The sequence below is a fragment of the Pelobates fuscus genome, chromosome 3 (assembly GCF_036172605.1).
Source record: "Pelobates fuscus isolate aPelFus1 chromosome 3, aPelFus1.pri, whole genome shotgun sequence".
NCBI classification, from domain to species: domain Eukaryota; kingdom Metazoa; phylum Chordata; class Amphibia; order Anura; family Pelobatidae; genus Pelobates; species Pelobates fuscus.
Window position 1 is genome coordinate 100,978,380 of NC_086319.1, and position 17,553 is coordinate 100,995,932.

Genomic DNA, 17,553 nt, shown 5'->3' on the forward strand with positions numbered 1-17,553 from the left:
GATAGGAGAGGTTGACTATGTATTTAAATGTGAGATGTTGGTGGTATGGTAATGTGGGAGGTGTGTGCAAGTGGGGAGATTTGATATGTGAAGACCATATTGATTGTAGTCAGGGCACAGATGTAGATGCAGTTTGGCGCACCCCCTAAAAAAGCATCTTCACCTGTGTGCCTCTTAACACCTCCTTTTTTTATGCCCTCTTTTAAATGTATTACCCCGTTTAGTGTATCTTATCCCCTATTTTTCCCCACGCACGCGTCTGACGATCCAGGAAGTTACTGGAGGTGTAGAAACAACCGGGGAATGCTGGGGAGGGGGGGGCGGCACTTTGGTTATGTGAGCACTCTTCTTATGCTTATATACTGTATGTATCCCACTTTTTACCTTAGGACATTAGCATTGAAAAAGGGCTATTGCTTGAAACGTTTGCTGTTTTGCACTGTGTCCTCTGAATAAATTGTGGTAGTAAATGGGTAAATGGGTGTGCACACTTATACTAACTGCGCAGGACTCCCTTTTTTCTTTATTCCTATTTTTCCCAATTGTGTGTCCTCCCTTGTGTATCTTTTACAACCCCACTTTGTGTATCTTACTCCCCCAGCCCCATTGTGTCTTTTACTCTTCCTAGCTCCTTTGTGCTTCTTTTTCACCCCTAGCCCATCTGTCTCCCCTCCTCCCAGCCCCTCTGTGTGTCTCTTTTTCCCCTTCTCCAATTCATCTGTGTGTCTTTCACATCCAGCCCCTCTGTGTCTTTTACCCCCAGCCCATCTGTGTGTCTTTCATCCACAGACCCTCTGTGTGTCTTTCTCCCCTCAGGTCCCTCTTTGCATCTTTCTCACCCCCAGGCCCATCTGTGTGTTAGCCATTCTCAAAAGTGGAGACTTTCCCACAAAAAGCTCTTTAAATTAAAATATGATAAGCGGGTGGAAAAAACATATGCAAAGTGAAAATCATATTCACTATAAAAAACATTTCTAGTGAGGTTGTTGCTTCATGGGAATTTTAGTTTCACAATAATGTATAATTATCACAAAACAGTTAAGCTAAAAATAGTTATGTGGGTCTAACACTACACACTTATTTGAGCTTCCAAGAAAATGTTCACTGTATGGTTATCTGTTTTCAGAACAGAACATACCAACATTTAAAGGGACACCCTAAGCACCAAAACAACTTTAGCTTAATGAAGCAGTTTTGGCATATAGTGCATGCCCCTGCATTCCCACTACTCAATCCCCTACCATTTAGAAGTTTAATCACTTTGTTTACACAGGCGTAGCCACTCCTCCCCTGGCTGTGACTTACATAGCCTCACTGAAAAAAATATTTAATATTTACAGTACTGTCTGCTCTGTTAATTAACATTTTATCACATGCTGGCTGTTGTAGACTCTAGCAGGCAATTAAAAGTACACAAGATAAAAATCTATATTAAATACACTGTCTAGTTAGGGAAGTTATAAAACATAGCTGCAGTGGCATCAGTTTCAAAAGCTGCAGATATTTAAAGGATCACTATAGTGTCAGGAAAACAAAGCGGTTTTCCTGACACTATAGTGCCCTGAGGGTGTCCCCACCCTCAGGGTCCACCTCCCGTGGTGCTGAAGGGGTTAAAGCTATGTTTGCATCTGAAGGGTTAAAGCCTGAGGGACCTGGCACCCAGACCACTTCATTGAGCTGAAGTGGTCTGGGTGACTATAGTGTCCCTTTAAGCATACATATGACCTATCCCCTCACCACTCTCATAACTTTATTTTTAACTATATTTTTTTCAGTGAATGAGGATATCATGATCACAAATCTGGTGCTAAGGGAGACCTGAAGACCATGTACATCCAGCTTGAGTCCTACCTACAAATGAGGTAACTAAAGGCCAGCAAAGGAAACGGAGTAGGTAACCAATATCAATCTTCTCTGCAATACTTTGTGTTTTAAACATCATACTTTCGGCACCAATATAACATAACTGACATCACTCTACCTCACAGCCAATCATTGTCCGCTTATGGTTTGTACCATTTCCTCTTGGCTCAACATTGAGATACTATACAGATAATAAGAGGAGATTGATTGGTTGTGGGGTGTAGTCAACACTGATTTCTCATTGGCTGAGCTACACGGTTATCCCTTGCGCTCCAGATGGTTTTAGAATAGTTCGAAAACATAGACATAAACAGTACGTAAATATGATTTATATGTGACTTCACTTATGGGCTTTATTATGTTCTAGACGCAGTAATCTATTTTTTGTATTTGTCTTCTGTCTCTAAAATAGTTTGTCCGTTTAAAATTTTAAGCATCCCTTCTGGGAACGTTTGGTCAGGCTGAAATTCAAACACATTTCTGACTCACACAGAGACATCATTGCTAAATCTAAACAATGTTAAAGATAAACACTATGAAGAATGTCTGGACCAAAAGGCTCTATACAGAAACCAAATGGTTTCATCCCATTCAGTATGGGGCTATTCAGATATTATTAAATAACCTTGTAAATTATAAGAAGTATTACTGTGAGACTATGGGAGTGTTAAATTGGTGTTTAATAAAACTACAGTATTGACATAGAACATATTACACCTCGATGTTCATTTTGTTTTGCTTACTGTGACAAACACTCCTTAACCTGGATATTTGTCATGATCTCCTGGAGGAGCCTGCAAGGTTAGCCTCCTGCCCAAGGACTATGAGCCACATACAAAGACCCTGTTCGGGAGTTTAACCTCCCCAGCCTCCATTACCAGCTTTCCCTGGGTACTAAAGGGAACAAAAGCTACCTAAGAGCAAGGCGGAGCACCCTGTATTGCGGCCACAGGAGCTCCAGAAAGTTGACTGGCAAAAGCACCAAGTGCCTCGGAACTGTCTTGGGCATAAGACTATGTGTGCGGCCGGTCAGAACTTTGACACTGTGGCGTGTCCCCTACACTGCATGGATCTGAGCGCTATTTGGACAACTTGGGCGCTCAGATCCAAGCTATCCAGGGATTTAACATTTGGGGGTTCCTATATGATTATTATGTATTTTTATTTTATGTAATTTATGTTTAATCATGCTGACACTGTAAATCGTAGGAGTGTTCTGGGCGTGTTCTCCAGCCTCCTGATTTTGTATATACCGTATATACTCGAGTATAAGCCGACCCGAATATAAGCCGAGGCCCCTAATTTTATCCCAAAAAACTGGGAAAACTTATTGACTCGAGTATAAGACTAGGGTGGGAAATGCAGCAGCTACTGGTAAATTTCTAAATAAAATTAGATCCTAAAAAAAATATATTAATTGAATATTTATTTACAGTGTGTGTATAATGAATGCAGTGTGTGCGTATGTGTGTGTGTATGAGTGCAGCGTGTGTGTATGAGTGCAGTGTGTGTGTGCATGAATGCAGTGTGTGAATGCAGTGTGTGCAGGGCCGGTGCAAGGATATTTGCCGCCGTAGGCAAAAACATTTTTGCCGCCCCCTCCCCCCCCATATGTCTTGACTTCCCCTCCTCCTCCCTCAGTGGTCCTTACCTCCCCACCCCCGTGTTCCTTCACTCCCCCCCCCAGTGGTCCTGACTCACCCCTCCCCTAGTGGTCCTTACCCTCCCCTCCCCTAGTGGTCCTTACTTCCCCCTCCCCTCCCATAGTGGTCCTTATCCCACCCCCTCCCTCGCATAGTGGTCCTTATCCCCCTTCTCCCTCCCATAGTGTTCCTTATCCCCCCACATCCCTCCCATAGTGGTCCATATACCCCCCCCCCTCCCTCCCATAATGGTCCTTATACCCCCCCTCCCTCCCATAGTGGTCCTTATCCCACCCCCTCCCATAGTGGTCCTTATACCCCCCTCCCTCCAATAGTGGTCCTTATCCCCCCCTCCCTCCCATAGTGGTCCTTATCCCCCCCTCCCTCCCATAGTGGTCCTTATACCCCCCTCCCTCCCATAGTGGTCCTTATCCCCCCCTCCCTCCCATAGTGGTCCTTATACCCCCCTCCCTCCCATAGTGGTCCTTATACCCCCCTCCCTCCCATAGTGGTCCTTATACCCCCCCTCCCTCCCATAGTGGTCCTTATCCCCCCCTCCCTCCCATAGTGGTCCTTATACCCCCCTCCCTACCATAGTGGTCCTTATACCCCCCTCCCTCCCATAGTGGTCCTTATCCCCCCCTCCCTCCCATAGTGGTCCTTATACCCCCCTCCCTCCCATAGTGGTCCTTATACCCCCCTCCCTCCCATAGTGGTCCTTATACCCCCCTCCCTCCCATAGTGGTCCTTATACCCCCCCTCCCTCCCATAGTGGTCCTTATCCCCCCCTCCCTCCCATAGTGGTCCTTATACCCCCCTCCCTCCCATAGTGGTCCTTATACCCCCCTCCCTCCCATAGTGGTCCTTATCCCCCCCTCCCTCCCATAGTGGTCCTTATACCCCCCTCCCTCCCATAGTGGTCCTTATACCCCCCTCCCTCCCATAGTGGTCCTTATACCCCCCCTCCCTCCCATAGTGGTCCTTATCCCCCCCCCCTCCCTCCCATAGTGGTCCTTACCCCCCCCCTCCCTCCCATAGTGGTCCTTATCCCCCCCTCCCTCCCATAGTGGTCCTTATACCCCCCCCCTCCCTCCCATAGTGGTCCTTACCCCCCCCTCCCTCCCATAGTGGTCCTTATCCCCCCCTCCCTCCCATAGTGGTCCTTATACCCCCCCTCCCTCCCATAGCGGTCCTTATACCCCCTCCCTCCCATAGTGGTCCTTATACCCCCCCCCCCCCTCCCATAGTGGTCCTTATACCCCTTTTTTTTTATTATTATTAATTTTTTTTTTTTTTTTTTAATATTTTTTTTTTTCGTCCCCCCTCCCTGCTTGATATATGGCAGGGAGGGGGGCTCTCCTTCCCTGGTGGTCCAGTGGCAGTTCAGTGGGGGGAGAGGGGGGCTGGCAGAGCTGTACTTACCTTTCCTGCAGCTCCTGTCAGCTCTCTCCTCCTCCGCGCGGTCTGTGCAGCTCACTCTGTCAGCTCACAGTGTAAGTGGCTCTCGCGAGACTTACACTGGGAGCTGACCGAGGTGCTGAACGGACGGCGCAGAGGAGGAGAGAGCTGACAGGAGCTGCAGGAAAGGTAAGTACAGCTCTGCCAGCCCCCCTCTCCCCCCAGTCTGTATTATGGCAATGCAAATTGCCATAATACAGACTCTGACTCGAGTATAAGCCGAGTTGGGGTTTTTCAGCCCAAAACATGGGCTGAAAAACTCGGCTTATACTCGAGTATATACGGTAAGTGGGCCAGTTGGCCAGAATAAAAACATTTGTTTCTACCCTTCATCAAGTCTAGGGTGATGTTTGGGGAATTGGGAGCTATAATCACTGCTTCATTGAGGATTTGGGAGAACTACAGCGGATATACTCAGCCGGAGTATAAGGGATCCGTTACACACACTAAATATTATTTTCTTAGCTACATTATGTGGCTTTTTAAATAACCTGCATCACTGGAGATTAAAGGCTACACTTTAACCTGTAGAAATGCAGATAAGTTACCAGTAATGGTTCTGTAATCTTTACTTACATATTTATTGCAAATCCGATAATCTCCTGGAATTGAAACCAAACCTTTCATTAACTTTCACATTATTTGTGCAGGAGTGCAGAATCTGATATCAAATACAGCTGAACTTCATAAAAAGTTGTTGTGCGTTTTGTATTGTAAATAAAATGTTTAGATACCTGTGCTCTTAGTTCATACCTATTAATATATTGCTTATCAAATAGCTGGTCAAATAGGATAATAGTTGAAAATATCAGAACGTTAGGGTGTCTGTTGACAGAGTATTGCAGGAGGTAGGCAGCAGTCAAGCATTGTGCTGTGCGTTTGCTAGTCAACTGGTGTAGGTTTGTGCATAGGCTTATGGCCAGCAGTCACAATGTTCTCCGTGCCTGAACTGGCCCAGTGGGATTTTCACAGAGACCTGCAATAGCCAGAGTTGACTAGGCTTTTAGTTTATAATGTGCTTACAAATGGCTGTAGTCTGAAATGAGACAGTCCACATTAGATTCATAATACACTCCAGATGTCATATGTAACAATGGAGTTGTGGGAAACAGAGATCATACTTATGGAGGTTGCGGGGATATCATGTCACACCAGAATCTTTAATTTATCAAATCCACAGCACCATCTATACTGAGATCAGTACGTTTTGTGCACAGAAAGGCCATTCATTTGTACTTGCCCTTCAGTCCAAAAGTTTCCATCCCTCCCATTGATCAGGTATGAGTATGAGATAGTGATATAGAGGAATGAGATAGACAGACAGTTGGCATTCTAAAATAAGCCCATGCAGAATGGTGTTGACAGGAATGCATTTCCCATTTGGTAGAGTAGGTACCTTTCTAAAGGCGTCTGTTCTGTAGGGGGCATCTATTAACAGCCCTTAGAATGTACCTTTTGGAGCTTAGGTGGGCCGTGGGGAGAGATAAGAACCAGGAGCCTTGGCCAGTGTCCTCTCTAGTGTAGCCAGCCTCCTATGCTTAATAACAAAACTGCAGGAACAGGTATATGTTGTGTAAAGCTCAGTGCTGTCTCACTCTCTCCAGTGTATGTGTGTGAGGATGGACAGGAGGTGTAAAGGATCACTTCCCATCTGCCCATTAACAGCCTCTCACACAGCTTTGCAGTAGCTGTAGAGATAGTCCTGAATGATTCACACTGTACTACCAGCTACTATAGTTCTTCTATCAATCATAGGAGGGTGAGTACTTTGCAAATAACCTTTCTAACTCCACATGCTGTGCCCTTTTCCTCTAACCCTAGATTTACCCCTCACAAAACCTAAACAAGTTCTTTCCTTGGTCCAAAATGTAAGTACTCAAAGCCTAAAACAGAAAAAAAAACAAAAAACTCTTAATGGGACACTATAGTCAGCAGAACAATACAGCTAGATGTAGTGGCTCTAGTGTGTATAGTCAGTCCATGCAGGCTTTTTAAAGTAAAGTCTACCTTTTCAGAGCCTTTAGTGGCCCCTCCTGTGCAGCACTGACATTCAACATCTCCACATTCTGCATGGAGACACTGAACTTTCCTATGGAAAGCACTGTGATTGGCCGAGATTAGCAATTCTGATAATGTTAATCAAGGAGGTGAGTTAGAGGAGAAACCCCGCGTGGCACTTGAAAAAGGTGAGTAAATACCTTTCTAACCCAAAGTAAGGGGGGCGACCATCTAAACGGTGGTTTTAGTACTATAGTGTCAGCAACATTTGTGTTCCTGACACAATAGTGCCCCTTTAACCTGAGCCTACGTTTAACTTTTCTTAAAAATTAAACACATTATGTTCCCTAATACAAAATCTAAATCCAATAATTCTAAACACTCTTTATAATCCAACTCTGATATCAAAGCCCTAACCATTTCTAACATTATGTTAAACCCTGCATGTATTAACAGCAGCATACACTCACTATATGTACAGATTCAAACACAATACATTACAAGTAGAAATATGCACTTCTTGCCTTTCTTCCATCTCTGACTGGATGTCCTCCCACTTTCTGAAACTCAATCTCTCAAACTGAGCTCCTTGTCTTTCCTCCTCCTAATACTGATCCTCCTCTTTCGCTCTCCCTTCAAGTTAGTGGTACCCACATCAGTCCATCCTTGCAAGCGCGCTGTCTTGGCGTCATACTTGATTCTGGCCTCTCCTTTGAGCCTCACATCCAGCATGTTGCCAAATCCTGTAGATTCCATCTTAAAAACATAGCCTGCATCCGCCCCTTTCTTACGCAAGATGCTACCAAGGAGCTTGTCCATGCTCTAGTAATTTCCCACATGGATTATTGTAACCCTCTACAGTCCATAATGAACGCTGCAGCCAGACTGATTTTCCTCTTTAGTCGGTTCTCTCACACCTCACCCCTCTGCCAGTCCTTACATTGGCTTCCTGTATGCTATAGGAGTCAAGTCAAGGTACTAATTCACACCTATAAAGCACTGAATAACTCTAGCCCCTCTTATATCTCCTCACAGATCCATAGGTATGTCCCTTCTCGGTCTCTCCGCTCTGCCCCTGACCACCTCCTGTCCGTTATCTGCACCCGTACGGCCAACTCACACTTGCAGGACTTCTCGTGGGCGGCTCCCTTCATATGGAATAGCCTGCCTACCGCCATCAGACTCTCCCCTAGTCTTGCATCTTTTAAGAAGTGCCTTCAAATCCATCTCTTTAGGAAAGCTTATGGCCTCCAAGACTAACCTCTACCTCACATACCTGTCTCTTGCTCTCTCCTAAAGGGCAGCCCAACTTATTTGACTGCAAATTCCTGTCCTAATGTGTTTTACACCCCACCTTCTATAGAATTTAAGCTCGATTGAGCAGGGTCCTCTGCAACCTATTGTTCCCGTAAGTTTTTTGTAATTGTCCTATTTATAGTTAAATCCCCCTCTCATAATATTGTAAAGCGCTACGGAAACTTTTGGAGCTATATAAATGTCAATAATAATAATAATAATAATAATAATAATATATGTGGTTGTTAAATTTGAATACGTTTTTTTTGTATATATTTTTTATGCCTGCAGTTTTCTGTTATTAAATACATAAAACTCACTTTCTTTGCATTTTCTGTGCCTACTGGCAGCTGACGTGTAATTCCGGCCCTGAATGTTAATCTGTCCAATTTGCTTATTCATGATACAATACATACAAGACAAATTGTGATTATGTTAACATGAAACGTCTTGTTTGCCAAAGACAAGTACTATGTCTTCCCAGCCTGGTAAACATGCAATATGAACAAGATTAACAGGATGAGATAAAATGCAATATGCACGTGTCCTCTCCATATCTCGTTTTATGAAAAGCCTGAAAGAATATCTATACTGTTCTAACTGTCTAAATTAATTACATTTGAAGAATCACATTTCCTTTATAATTTATAAGTGAAATCTACTACAAGTGTGCCAAAGGTTGATTTTACTTATAAAATCATCAATTTTTTTTATTTTTTTTTAAATCAATATCAAGCAAGAATAAAAACAGAAACCCTTATTATAAACCACTCCACTAGCTTTTTCTATATTATATTATAATAGATTAGAATAATTTCTGATGTTGATTTAAATGAATTAACTCAATGCCAGGGGCAGACTGACCACTCGGGCAGATCAGTCAAGGACCAAGGGCCTGAAGCAGTCAGGTGCCCAAACGAACAATCATACTCTGGCTAAGGAGATCATAGATCTCCCTAGCCAGCTCATTCAGTTCTTGCTGCCAGGTCTCCAAACCCTGAGCGGTGCTCTCTGTGAGGGGGAAGAAGCGGAGCCAGTGGGTTTGGATGTGACATCACTTCCTGCTCTATCCTGCAGAGCATTTGGAAGATATGTTTCCCTGCACCCACCTCAGTCCCTTTAAACCCACAATCCTGTATCTCTATACCCACTTCAGCCTACCAGCACCCACTACAGACCCTATGCATCCACTACAGCCCGAATGCCTCCCTGCACTCACCTCAGGCTCTCACTCCCTGTACCCACCTCACACACTACAGCTTCTATGCCCCTGCACACTCACCTCACCCCTCATCTCTCCCTGAACCAATCTTAGCCACCGTGCCCTCCCTGCATACACCACAGCCCCTATGAATTCTTGCATCCACTAAAGCCCCCATCTCTCCCTGCAGCTACCTACAGCCCCTTCACATTCCTGCACCCACCACAGCCACAGCCTCTATCCCTCCCTATACCCATCACAGCCCTTACCCCCACTGCATGCACCGTAGCCCCCATCCATTCCTGCACACTGCCACTATTGCGTCCCCAAGCACCCACTACAGCCCCTATGCCTTACTGCACCCACTACTTTCGCTATCCCTCCCTGCACCCACCTACAGCCCCTATGCCCCCTACTCTGATCCACTTTGCCCACTACAGCCCCTATGCCCCCTGCACCTACTTCAGCCTCTATCCCCCCAGTGCACACTCTACAGCTACTATCCTACTTGCACACTTACTGCAGCCTCTATACCCCCAACATACAGCAGAGCCTCTATTAACCATACTAACACACACATACTACAGCACATGTGACCCACAGATGCTTACTAGAGCATCTATCCCACATACACTACAATAAAACCAGCCCTCTCCACTCACAATATACACTGCAAACAGCCCCACCCAAACATGCAAACCCACAAGGAGCCTCACTGTATGTGCACAATCCCACAAGCAGCATCCCGATACATGCAGAACCACATGCAGCCTCCCTACACATACACATTACAAGAAGTATCCCCACCATTGCAATATTGCATGCAGCCTCTTTACACACACAAATTATTACAATCAGTTATACAGCACCAACATATTCTGCAGCGCTGTAGAATAGGTAAAACAACAAACAATTAATACTAACACAACACATTGACATACAGGAACACAACATCACTAGCAGCATCCCACACAGTCCCACACATGTGTTTGGAGGCTGCTTGTATGGTTGAACATGTGGGGAATACTGCTAAATCTGTCCTTGTTTGGGGGCCCTGTGGGTTTGGGAGTAATGACTGTCTGGCTCTCTCACAGCCATTTTGGGTGCTCGGCAAGCGCATATAATATCAAGTGTTCTTGGGCAAGATATCTAACAATCTATATACCCCTTCCTCAAATTCTCATTTTAAACTGGTTTCAGCAGGGACTTAAAATAATCCCTTTTAATAACTGTTAAGTGCTGTACAAGATGTTGGTGCTAAATAAAATGTTAATAACAATCTGAAGTACTCCCATGAAACCCATGACTTTACTAAGGCTTGCTTGTTAGCCGTAAAGTTAATATGTATTGAATGCCTGTTGTTAGGTATTCAATAAGGAACAACAATTATAAATAGGAAAAGTATTCTGAAAAGTAGAAGAATATCTATTTGTCATTTGTCTCTAACTTTCTTCCACAATTTTCACATAAAGATTAATGCTGGGAGATTATGTCTTAAAATGTGTGTTTCTTCATATAATATCAAGTGGAGATTATAGGCTACACTTTAAATCTCTATTTAATTTTAACCTGTAGAAATGTATAGGTTACAGAAAGCAAGAAAGGGAGATCTGTTCAACTGGAATTACAACTGATGTTTTATTCACACTATCTCCACTACATAAGAATGGCTTTCTTGAGTTTATCCCACCTTCCTCCGGATGGAAAGCATGTGGTCAGGGCTCTCCAAACCCAGAATACCATGGTATTGTCTATGTAAGTGAATCTCACACGAATCTCTATTAATGTTAATGAGTAAGCTAAACACAACCAGACAAATGTGGACACACATCATCGGAATCTCACTGACAAACGGTGGATAGATCCTGAATGAAGCCATCACTGTAAAAGCTCTGTTAATAATTTATACAGTGCTCTGTTGGGTATTCAAGCATGCAGGGCCGCCACCAGAAATTTTGGGGCCCCTAACTCAGCTTAGGGTCTGGGCCCCCTGGGGCCCGCCTCCAAATACCGCCCACTGGGTCCACACACAGACACAAACGCACACACTGATACAAAAGGACACAGATACATACTAACAGACACACATACTGAAACAGACATACACGCATACAGGCATACATACTGACACACACATACTGAGACATACACACAGGCATACATAGTGACAGACAGACACATACTAACATACATACAGACACACATGCAAGAGGACATAAAGACACATACAAAAACCGACATACATACATACACACACACACACATTCATACATACAGACACTGACATCCATACACACAAACATTCATAATGGCATATAGACATACATACATACATACAGACTGACATACATGCATATATACAGACATACTGCCAGACATACATGCATACAGACATCCATACACACATGCATACAGCCATCCATACACACCTACGTTCATAATGATATGCAGACATACATTCATACTGACATACATATATACATATATAATGACATACAGACATACATATATACATACAGACAGACATACATGCATACAGACATACATACATATGGACAGACATACATGCATGCAGACAGAAATACATACATACACATACATGCATCCAGACATACATGCATACAGACAGACATACACGCATACAGACAGACAGACATACACATACATGCATACAGACACACAGACAGACATACATACAGACATAGACATACATGCATACAGACATAGACATACATGCATACAGAGATAGACATACATGCATACAGACATACACATACATAGACATACATGCATGCAGACATACATAGACAGACATACATGCATACAGACACACACATACAGACAGACACAGATATACAAGGTAGGTGTCTACTCTGCCATAGTGCAGACCTTGTGAGGTGCCCTATGGGTGCCAGCTGACTGGCTCTTGGTTCCCTGTTACTGGCAGAACACAGAGGACCTGGTTGCACGCTCAACTTTAGTGACCCCTATTGTTCCGCCACTGGATCCAGCACAGAGGCCTATAATTGGTATATTCCCTGGCACACACTTTCCGTTTTACAAGCTGTTTTTTCTTATACCCTTTTCTTTGCAGGAGGGTGGCTGGGGATGATGGGAGTCAGCGTGGCTCCCTCTTCACTGCCTGGCTCTCCCTCTTCACGGCTGGGCGCGCGCTCCTCCCGCGGGGAGTGAGCTGGGAGGAAGTGACCACTTCCTCCCAGCAGCACTTGCGGGTGCTTTTTTTTTTTTTAAAGGGGCCCGGTCGCGCTATACAACGGCCACAGCGCTGACCGGGCCCCTGAAGGAGGGGGCTCATCGGGTGGCCCTAAGTGTGTGGGCCACCCGATGGGCCCCACACGTGGGGCCCGGGCGGCCGGGCCCCCCAGGGCCGCCGGGCCCGTGACAACTGTTATGGTTGTCACCCCCTGATGGCGGCCCTGCAAGCATGCTAGCACCTATTTTGATACTGAATTGATGTTGGCATAACTAAACCAACTTTTTTTTAAATTACTTAAGTAACCATTGACCTGACTAGACTATTTGTATTTGAGTATCTCTAGCATACTAGTCCATGACTTTGTATCTTTTAATCATTTGTATCATTTTTAGGATTAATGAAACACTCTAAGCACCACAACCATTTCATGTTATTGAAGTAATTATGGTGCCAGGATATTATCACCATAACAATTTAATCTTGTAGGTTGTAGGCGCTGATCACTGGGAGAAAGTGCTTGTAAGTCCAAAAACTGTCCTTGTCTCTGCGACAATTGGTAGGCATGCACAGCCATTGGCATGGCTTTTAGGAGGAGCTACACTTCTATTATGGCCCAATTGTGTCAGATTGAGAAGTTAATTAAATTAAATACCATAGGAACAGTATCCTGATGCCAATGCTACTTTAATAATCTAAACTGGTTTTGGTGCCTAGAGGGTTCTTTGAAGTGCTACTATTCTACGGCTCAGTTATGTGTACTTCAGTTTTCTTTACGTTACTATTTGGTATTAGGTTCTAGGTCTAGCATGTTCTGCTGCAATGGTTCTTTAAGACGTACAAGTATTTTGTTTTAAATATGTTTATTGGTATCGAGTCTTGAGTTCTCATATCAGATAGATTTTCATGTAAGCAAACAGTCGCCTACGCAGAGGCTTAAGTATCGGTTCAGAAAAGTGAATGCGAATTATCGCCTGCGCAGAGGCGATTTGATCAGAACATTTGAACGTTCATACACTGTGCAGGAATGCATTTGCATGTGTTACAGTACCGACTGTACATATCGAACTAATGTAGCATGTTATGCTAGCTGCATGTGGGTGTTGAGCTGCATGGTTAAATATCTAATGACAGCGCTTTGTGGGCTTGAACACAGATATAGCTTGATGAGAGATTTGACGAAAACTATTGAGGCAAAGAAATCAAAAACAATATTGTATGCATTGTACATAAGCTCACATATCCGCTGATACATATGGTACGGTAATCCTATTTGGAAGGAGTATTACGTTAGTCAGGTCTCTTGACGTAATGATAGATCCTATCTAGTAACATTAAAGCAGCGGTTAGTTAATCACAGGATAGGCAAGCCTGAAAATGAGTGTATAATCGTCAAGGCTGGTAACTTATATACATGTCCCAGTGAGCAAGGACAGTTCTGTGCCTAGATTTAAGCTTGTTAATATTCGCCCCCCAATGCAGCAACTTGGCTATTTAAGTAAGCAATAGTAAAAACGTTAAGTTCTTATGCGTGCTAGCCTAGAGTTTACTTGTCCATATTTAATTATAGTAAAGCCGGTGTTCGCCTACGCAGAGCCGCAAATTTTAGCACATAAAAAGGCATACATATTATCGCCTGCACAGGTGGATTTATCAAAGCAGAAGCATTATAGCAGGCATACCCGTGTTTGGTAGCGTGCATTTCATTGCGTTTTGGTCTGATCATGCACTGCCATTATAATGTAACGATTAACAGTAAACTTTGGCCCCTGTAGGAGCTGTTTAGCGGGTTTAAGCAAAACAATTTGTGCATTAGCCGCTAGCAACTTGGCAACTTAAACAATTTCTGCGGGACAGAGTAAGACATTTTTCGCAGCAATCATAAATGTAAAAAAAAAAAAAAAAAAAAAAAAAAATTGTAAATAATAAAGGAAAGAAAAATAATAAATGTAAATTATAAAACGGCAGGACCATTATGCAGTCTAACTATGTCTCTCACTGGTTTTAGGTCCCATGCACTCCATGACAGGTGCGGGGCATTTATCAATAGCTGTCCAATGAGGGCCTTCCCTGGTTTGGCCGCGGTGCGTCTCCCGTGCTGCCAAGCCTCCATCCGTCCCCCCCTGGCCGGTCCCAGCCCAGCACCTGAGTCCTCCGCCGCGCTGTGGGCACTCGGGGGTTGAAGCAGACCACTCGACTCCCCACACCTAGAGTCCATGGGCCACCCACTCCCTGCACCTCCTCATCACAACCTCAGACCCAGTAAAGTTCGTGTCCCTGTGTCTCTCCTGTGCCGGCCACATACTTAGGGCTGGTGCACGCTGCTCCCGGCCACCGGTCCGCCGGAAGGGCCGCACTATCACGCCCCACCGGGCTCGCGGCAGCAGGGACATAGCTCACTGGGGACCCCGCAGACCCAGAAGTTGGGGCACTCACTTTTCCTGCCGGCCGGAATCCGCCGCAGGGGATCCATCCGGCGCCCTGCATCACCAGGTTCTGCCCGGGGCTTCCTGGTCGGCAACCCATTGTGGCACAATCTGCCGGCTGGCCGTCCTCCGCTGCTCTGCTCCATATCTCTCCTAGGTGCTTCCTCTTGAAGGTGGACGGCTTCCACCTTATCAGCTCCCGCATCTGCTGGCTGGCTGTGCTGTATGCAGTCTTTGCCAGTATAGGCGTCCAGCACGTTGCCGAGGCGGGAGCTCCCGTCACGGGCGGCCGCCATGTGGCCGGGATAACCCCCACCGGCCAGGGGGACGGACAGGGCCGTGCCCCGGGCCGGGAGTTGCTCTTTGTCGGAGTGCTCCCCTCTTGTGACTGCTTCAGCCCGGGTGCCTCGGCTCAGCGCTTCCCCGCGGCCCAGGTATTGGGCGCATGCGGTCGGGCTCTCAGCCGTTGGCAGGCCGGGTATGGCCGTCTCCGCTCATCTGACAGGCGAGGAGTGACATGCGGGTAGCGGGTGAAAGCTTAGGCCATTCTCCGTGCATTGGTGTCGGAGGCTTCGTCTTTCAAGCGGTCAGTAACCATATTTCGTGCTGTTTTCATGAGCTCACAGCCGGAGCTCAAGCTGATGGCCTCCAGTCGGCCCGGCGGCCCGGCCCCGCCCCCCGTACAAGTATTTTGTATCTTGGCAGATCTTCCTTCCATCCCTCCCTCCCTGCTTCCCTCCCACGGTTACTGTCAGCAAGCCTTGAGTATTTCAAATCAACAGCACCTGAACCAAATTTGCATTTATGTCAGGAAACGGGATATTTTCCATCGACGCATTACATAGTTTACAAGCATGACATGTCCTCCTGTTCATCAATATCAGCATTTTCTGAAAACAACAAAGGGAAATTTATTGTCTTGGAACAAGGAGATGAGACATCCATCAGTAGTCCTGATTCAGTGACATTGTACTTTTTGTTTGTATTAACATAACGATGATGCCAGAACTGTAAGGGCATTTCATAAACTGTGATTTCATTACAGCAAAAATGCATGCAAATAGTGAAAATCGTATTGTAGCTTCCGTAGTTCAGTAAGCTCAGTGAGACTTATAAATGTTAATAAAGAAAGGCAGAATATTTAAAATTATTAAATGGGTTTTGTAAAAAACAAGAAAAAAGTGGCAAAAAACATTAAAACTACGTTCTCTGGTGACTATACAAGAAGATGGCCTGTATCTTTGGCCACACAGATGGGTCTAGCAACAGAGAGGCAGATTTGCCATAAGGTACAGGGGGGCACTACTTGAAAGGAGAGTGTGGTCTCAGGCTCATATCCGGAGGGAGCACCACTGCAGGAGCTAACCCTCAGCCACATACGTACTCTTGCACAGGGCTGACATCAGAAATGTTGGCTCCCCTGACACAGCTCAAGGTCTGGGCCCCTTGGGCCTGCCCCCGACTCCACTCACAGGGCTCATCCTGAGTTTGAACATTTTAATTTTTAATTTTATAACCACCTCCCTGCTTTTTACCTGTCCATGGGGGGGAGGGGGGATGGTGGTCCAGTGGCATGGTTGAGGGGACCCAGCAACGCTTTCTTAACCTTCCATCATCTCCTCTGACACTCGTGAGACAGCCTGCGTGCCGTGTGGAGCTTTGCAGACAGCTTTACAGACAGAGGTGCTGCTGGGCAGTGAAGACTGACTGTACTGGGCCCCCTCTCGCGTAAACAAGTAGTCGGGGGCCCTCAGTGCACAAATATATAGCTATAATCGCTATATATAAGTGCACTTAAAGGATCAATCCACACCCAAAAGCACTTCAGCTTGTTGAAGAGCTTTATGGGTGAGGAGTAGCATAGTTTATAAAAGTTCTTTTGGAGTTCTTTTGGAAATCAGCAATTTTATAAATTTGCTAGGAAACACCTCCCTGGCTGTCAATCAAACAGCCAGGGAGGATTCCTTCCTACTTCCATTAGTTCCCGATAGCTAACGGAAGTGGCAGGCATGCTCTACATGAGCGTGCCTGTCTCCCCACTCACCAGCGTTTCAGCTTCAGACCAGACATTCGCGCACGCATGCATGAGCTGGCACATGCACATGTAGCTGTGTGCACCAATTCAGAGGCTTCTCAATGAGGCAGTGGAGTGGAGTGCTCCTTTAAGAAATGTGGGGTTGGGGACTCCCAGAGCAGTCTGGGCAATCCAGGACCACCGGGCCCATGACAACCATCATTATGTGTGAAAAGTGTGTCCTCTTTTTTTCATTTAGCAAAAATGCAGATTTCAATAGAAATTTACACTTCTATAAATTAACCTTGTTACTCCCCTTGGCTTTCGATCAGACAACAGGTCCTGGTTTGGTTAGCTCAGTGGAGCTAAACTCAAGAAGCAGCAATTGCTCAGAGCACCTGCCTTGCAAAGACCTCTCATTGAGCTGAATTGGAAAGACT

The 17,553-nt window shown here is 45.3% G+C and overlaps 1 protein-coding gene across 3 annotated transcripts in view; it reads left to right on the forward strand.

Annotated features, from left to right (window-relative positions):
- Window positions 1–17,553, forward strand: part of LOC134602471 (protein kinase C delta type-like) — a 64,986-nt gene that overhangs the window by 15,036 nt on the left and 32,397 nt on the right. Inside the window, exon 2 of one of the 3 annotated variants that reach the window (XM_063447390.1) lies at window positions 1,776–1,862. The exons of the other annotated variants lie outside the window; for them this stretch is intronic. The gene's annotated coding sequence lies outside the window, so the exon portion shown is untranslated. The remainder of the gene's footprint in view (window positions 1–1,775; window positions 1,863–17,553) is intronic. 3 annotated transcript variants of the gene reach the window in all.